Raw genomic sequence first — 7351 nt, forward strand, 5'->3', positions numbered from 1 at the left:
CATTTTAAGGTCTTTGAAAATCATTTCACACCAGTACTAACATGCCACATCACTGTCACCTCTGTGCTTAAGATGGTCCATCACCCAAATAAGATTTTTTTATGTAGTGGTCTTGTGATGGACACTTTCTACTGATGGATGGGGTAGAAATGTGATGACAACTTGTGCACATCAGATGTGTAGTCAGTAATTGTATACAAATACAAAGTGAGGTGTCCACTCAGTGTATAAGTTAGGTGCGTCTAATACACTGGTCTTTCAGTCCTTTAGGTCCTGTCATCAGCTGTGCACTCAGAGTGCTTTCGAAGCCGATCGAAGTGTTTAAAGCGCTGATGAAGGATTTTTAATCTGAGACGTCCTCTAAATACTTTGTATACTATCTTGCGAGTTTTACAACCTCAGCATTTATTAGGCTAACAAAAGTACCCTGAGGATGTGTCCTGGAGTCTTACGTGCTTAAAAATCACTAAATTCAGCTCTGTTAGGCCTAGCTGTTTATCTGATGATTGATCATCAGATCTATCACCAAATCAGCTGTACTAATCATAGATTAGATGGAAATGATTTACATGTTACATTTGGTAATTCAGTCTGATACAATCCACTTCTAACATGTTTGGACTTGGTTTGCATGTCATCCTGTGTTTATTTAAATAATTTATTTGAATACAGCACAGGATAGTCCTACAATGTATTTTGTGTCTTTTATAATTATGCAACAATTCTGCTGCTCAGGTTGAGGTTACTGTCTGCGTGGAGTGTCTATATGTGGGTTTTCTCTGGATTCTCCGGTTTCCTCCCACCTCCATAAAAAAACATGCCAGTAGTGATGGACTTGCATCTCATTCAGGGCGTGTGTCTCCGCCTCAAACCCAGTGCTCATGGGATAGGCTCCAGATCCCCGGCACCCTGACCAGGATAAAGAGGTTGCTCGGGATGAGTAAATGAATGAATTCTGCTGTTCCTTCCACAAAATAGTAACTATTCATAGGAGCATACACCATATAGCCAAAGGTTTGTGGACACCTGACCATCACACCCATATGTGCCTGTTAAACATCCTATGCTTGATTAGTCCCCCTTTGCTATTATGATATCCTCCACTCTTCTGGGAAGGCTTTCCACTAGATTTTTAGTGGAAAGCCTGGGGTGCCATCAGTGTTCCAGTTCATCCAACACAAAGGTGTTCAGTGAGAGTGGACTCTGTGCAAGCCACTCAAGTTCTTCTACACCAACTTTGGCAAACCATGTCTTTATGGAGCTCGCTTTGTGCACAGGGGCGTTGTCATTCTGGACCAGGTTTGGGCCTCTTAGTTCCAGTGAAGGAAAATTGTAATGCTACGGAATACAAAGACATTCTAGACAATTGTGTGTGTCTAAATTTGTGGCAACAGTTTAGGGAAGGCACACATCCACAAACTTTTGGCCATATGGTGTATCAATCAGTCTGTATCTGTGTGTGAAAAGTCTGCTTGACATAAGACCAGTGTGTGGACTGTGCACAGAAGACATATTAACTCTGACCAGCAGAGAGCAGTCTTCATCACAGTTTATTTCTCTCAGTCGGATTCAATGGTATATTTAATGTAACTCACAGTTGTTCCCAGTGAAACATAATTACTTTTGTATGTAAATGTTGACAGTGTAGATTATTATTATTATTATTTTTTTTTTTTGCATAAATAACTGCATCTTAGATTGAACTGTTTAACTGCATTCCCGTTTTTATGTGTACAGGATTTCCTCGAGCTCCTCCCGGTAATGTGTGACATGCACCAGCTCTGTGCAATAAAGCCCAGTTTTATCGCTGGTCCTCTTCATCTTCATTTGGCCGGTAAACATTATTGTCGTCGCTACACGACAGGCCGATGGGGATCAGCGGCACGCGCGGCTGTGACAGATGGCGGCGTCGCGCGTTTCCCGGACAACCAAATAATGTTAAAGAAAAAAAAAAAAAAAAAAAGCGTGGATCACCCGGCGCGTGCTGCCGGCACGGAGCCCAAATTGGTCCCGGGGGTCAAGAGGAGCCGTGCTCGATCAGATCAGATGAGTCCATCCCTAAGTGCAATCCAAACCTGCAGCCTTATAGCCTGAAAAGCATTTTCATTTTTATACTGCATCGACAATTTACAAACCACAAACCATCCTACAAACCATCCTGCATCTGATAAAACGAGGTTTTTAATGTGTATATATATATATATATATATATATATATATATATATATTACAGACTTAAAATATTGATTTTTCAAATACATTGCAAATTCAGTGAATGAAAAACGGGTGTAATTCGGTTAATCAGACTTCTGTCCTTTAGGAAAGCAGTTAATTTATGTCTAATATGCACCCTCTCGTTTTTGTTAATTTACCCGAGACGGTGCCAAATTGAATTATATCCTGTTTTTTTTTTTCAACCAGAGGCGACAGCAGAGGGAGGACAGGATGAGGAGGTGTTGGGGGTGATGTGGGAAAAAGGTGGGGAAAACCGTTCATAACTGTCAGCTCTGCGCCCCGGTCATTTGCCTTCCGGGTCTGACCGGAAAATAATTACCGAGACTGTCAGGCTTTCAGCAGAGCTTTGATCAGAGCCTACAGCCGGTTATAGAATAGCTTCCCATGACTTACTGAATGTCTAATGTGTGTGTGTGTGTGTGTATGTATGCATATATATATATATATATATATATATATATATATATATATATATATATATATATATATATATATATATTAGTACACCTTTTTTGTTATTACAATTTATGCACAGATATCTACAGAAAAATTGGTGGTCTGCCACGCCCACACACGCTCGTGCCACGCCCATATGCCCGCCCTCATGTTATCAGCATACTCCTAAAAGCCAAAGCTTCAATGTTCTTGCTCTCACATGTACGCCTAATACAATCATGTTCATATATCTACTCTAGAAAAAAAGGGGCTCTTTGAATGGTTGGCAGTTTTTTTGCTTTTATAAAGGTAAGTGTAGCCTCCCAGGATGTAGCCTGCTAGGATTTTTTTTCTTAAAGAAAAATCATCAGCACTCATTTCTGGCCCTAGATGTGAATCTAGCTTTGTGTTCTGGCTGTGTCATACCGCCCTGCCATTGATTATTTCCCATCTTATTCCACAGCAGTTTGACAATGATTCATTTTTACGTTTTTAATGAACACATTTTTATCCATTTATAGTTACATTTAATGCTGTGAAATGTCCGTGAGACAAGTTACTTTCTATTATCACTTACTTTACAACAGGCCTAGCTCCAGCTCAAAGAAGTGGGAGGGGACACAGAATCTCTGCTGAACATTCACACATGCAAGTACAAAGGTGTGTGAGAATATTTTTAACTGCTTAAGAGTGGTGTGAGGGAAATTATTTCATGGGAAAATGTCATAATATTCAATATTTTTGAAATTCATTTCCATGGTGCCCTGCAGTGGATCTGATCTTGTGATCAGAAGTGGGGTGGTCCTGGGCTAGTTGTGATTGGGTGGAGCTGGGCCTGTTTTATAACAATAAAAAACAGCTGAAAATGTTCTGACTGTTAAAAAAGATCACATTGTGGCTTTATCATTTATTTTTTATGATGCTCCACATATGTCAGAATTCCAAGCCTTCTCTGGCACCAATACACAGCACACTGGTTTTACTCCTTTTTTTTTTTTTTGCATTGGCATCATTATATAAAAATGAACCCACCTACACTCCACCCCCTTGATCTCAACCCTTTCTGGTAATCAGATTAAAGTGGTGAGGGAATGGGGAGTCACTGTAATATCATTTAGATATGATGGAGCACTGCTATCTGCACATTATCAGCTCAAAGTCACTTAACCCCTGTCAGCACATCTTCTCAACAGAAGAGAAAGAGAGAGAAAGAGCTATTTATCTGACTTTTATCTACAAAATACAAAATGTACACAGAAAACCCTGCTAAGCTTATTATTAGTGTGATCAATAAGGGCTGTCTGGCTAAAGTGGAACAGTTCTTGGGCTGTTTTTATTTTGGGTGGTTGGGAGTGCAAGGAAAGGTTCTCTGTTGTTTTTTCATGCTGTCTTTCTGTGTCTTGGGTACATGTACAGCTTGTATTCAGGGCTTGATTTAAAATGGCATTCCTTATGTTCATCACTGCTTTTATATCACTTGTCAATAACCTTTAGAGAAAAACAGGTCTGAATATATATATATATATGTGTCGTGAAGTTTTTTATGCCTCCCATGCTAAGATGCCATGCTTGCTTCTTATTGTAAAACTAGTGCATTTGTGGAACATTTTACTGACATTATGTACTGAAGTTTTTACTGACAAAACTAATAAAAAAAGGTTAAAACTAGAACCCTTAAGGGTGCTTCAGTTTGTCCCAAAGGGGAAACCCTTAAATAGAACCATACAATAGGCCATAGCCAACAGTAGTTTCCAAGTAAAACTTAGGAAGCTAAGAAACCAAGCCATTCAAAGAACATTTTAACTTTTTTTAAGGTTTAGGCTTATTTTTCCAAGTATTTCAATAATAATAATAATAGTAGTAATAAATAATATTTAAATGTAGCTATATCCCCAGCTCTCTGTTGTTTACCCACCACTCCCTTGGGAATATTTTACAATTTGACTATTGCTTGTATTCATATGCAGTGAACAGAGTCTCACTGATCAATTCATTTCAAAATGCTGTATAAAAAACTGACTTAATGTTTTTCCATAAACATCTCTGTCTCCATGGCAACCCCATCTCCACAAGACAGAAGAGAAAACAAAAGTGAGAGAGAGAGAAAGGCCAGGAAAACCTTCAGGTTTGAATGGGCACAAAGCCACTCAAGCAGTACATGAAATATAAGTGGGTACACCTTCATATACACGCACACACACAGATGTGGACCTCACTGTCTACAAATCCATTTTGTACTCTAGCACTCTGTCTTGAAATAATCATACTATAATATAGTTAATATATCAAATGTTCTACATTATATTTATGCATGGTATAGGTAATGTTTGTAAACCATTATAAACTATATTTAACATATCAGTTTCCAGAACATACTGTACCACACTGTCCTCCATGGCATTGCTGCCTGCTGCTGAGATGAGAGAAGGTGCAGCCTCCAGTGAGCCTGGTGTTGAACCTGATTGGCTCAGGTGGGGTTTGTGGGTGGGTCTGCAGGCTTGCGTCAGCACATGCGTCAGTATCTCACGTTTCGGAATAGTAACATGGGGAGAGGAGTGAAGGGGGAGGGGAGGTGCGGAAAGCTAGATGAATGAGGAGAGGTGCATCTGCCACCAAAAGTCAGAGTAAAGTAAAGTTACAGGGCCAAAATAAGCAACATGAACAAACATTGAGAGCGGATGTGGAGTCTGAGACAGGACTTTGTCTATAAATTGTGTGTGCACTTGTGTGTGAGAGAGAGAGACAGACAGACAGACAGCAAGAGCTCTGACCTTGACTAGCTTATAGACACTGGGTTGTGTGTCTGGGGAAACAGGTGAGAGTGTCTCCAGGTGCAGAATGAGTCATCGTGTACACACACACACACACCACACATACATAGCTGTATTACTGTTTTCTGAACCTATAGCCTGCATACCATCAATATACAGGAATTTATGACTTCAAATCTTTAAACATGACATTTTGTGAAACTCTGACAACTGATTTATTCTATACTTCATATTGCATGATCTAAAACACATAAGGACATCATGGCATCGGACATAATTCAAGAGAGTTGTTACAGAATGACTGTCATTACCATCACAACATTAATCACCTGATTTAAATTTGACAAAGTGGCAAAGATTATAATTAGTTGCATCATCTAACTGCACCTACACAGCTTTATACTTTCTCCTTCTGATGACCTTGCCCTGTATGGGTCCTCATTATGTGTGTGTGGCCTTCTGTAGATGGCTGGTTGACTGGCTGTGATCCAAACTGCTCTCACATCCCTGCTCCATTTTGGCTATAGTAAGAATATAAAAGCCATTCAGACATTTATTTTTAAGCTCAATAAGGAGAATTACAAATAATAACTTTAAGAATAGAGATTTTCCAAAACAGACCAAACTAATGCATCTCTAAACAAGCATGGTTGCACATCCTAGGCAACTACAGGCTGATTATAGGGCAGACTGGCAGATAGCCAAACACACACACACGCAGCACATTCTTTATGCAGTGACAGACAGGGACAGCACAGTTCAGTGAGCAAATGGGCGTCTGGGTGGGGCAGCAATTGATTGAGCACGCATGGAAAGCAATCAATTTATTAATGCCACTTAAGAGAGCTGCAGTGCATGGCCCTTTAAACAATCTCCCTTCCCTGCACATGCCGGGATTTACCTTTGATTAAACTCAAGGTTATTAATTAAATCTTGAATTATGTGCTATGCCTTCCCTATTGATGTTTTAATCCCTCCTGAATTGTTTTCTTCCAAAGCTTAAAAGGCTCCCTGATCTCACACTGACAGAAAATGTTGCCTTTGGGAAGAAGTTGCCTTTGTATTGTATTTTATGGTATACACATCAATGGATATTCTAATTGTAATATTAGATGCCGCAATCCGATTGTTCAATTCAAATAAAGACAATATTCTAATTCCCCAAATTCCAATTCCCACCTCTGGAATATACCTGTTTAATCAGAAATTTGTTGCATGTAAACACCTTATTCAGAAAATCCACTGAAAGGACATGTGCATGCTCAGTTCGCAAAGAATCATGGGTGATAACATGCTTAGCTGTAGGTTAGGTATTTAGGAATGGCAACTCAGGCACACTTACAACATCCACGTATACAGGAATACTCTGATGTATGTATGCAAATAAACATCATATTCAGAATATTGCTGCAACCCGAAGACAGACCTTAAATAGAGTTTGAGTTTAATGCAGCTATTGACATTTGTCATGTGTAGTCTGGCATATATATATATATATATATATATATATATATATATATATATATATATATATATATATATATATATATATATATATATATGTGTGTGTGTAAGCTTCGGATTGAGTTGCCTCTGTGGATAAAAGTGCATTACTGTGTGTATGTGTTCAGGTCAGTTTTAAGGTCTAGCTGACCTGAATGATCAAAGATGGATGTTTCATGCATAAGCAAACGGTCAGGCCAGAAACAGTCCAACAGGGAAAAACATGACAGCAGCTTTGATTCTCTCTCTCTCTCTCTCTCTTTCTTTGTCTCATACACACACATTGCCTGTTGGTGTTCTGGACAGCAGTCACTGAGTGGCAGGTTTCTGATGGGTAAACAGAGTCCTGGTTGATCCAGACAGTTGGATCCTGAGATAATTGGCCAGAAACTGCAGCTTAGATTCAA

The sequence above is a fragment of the Pangasianodon hypophthalmus genome, chromosome 25 (genome assembly GCF_027358585.1).
Source record: "Pangasianodon hypophthalmus isolate fPanHyp1 chromosome 25, fPanHyp1.pri, whole genome shotgun sequence".
NCBI lineage: Eukaryota > Metazoa > Chordata > Actinopteri > Siluriformes > Pangasiidae > Pangasianodon > Pangasianodon hypophthalmus.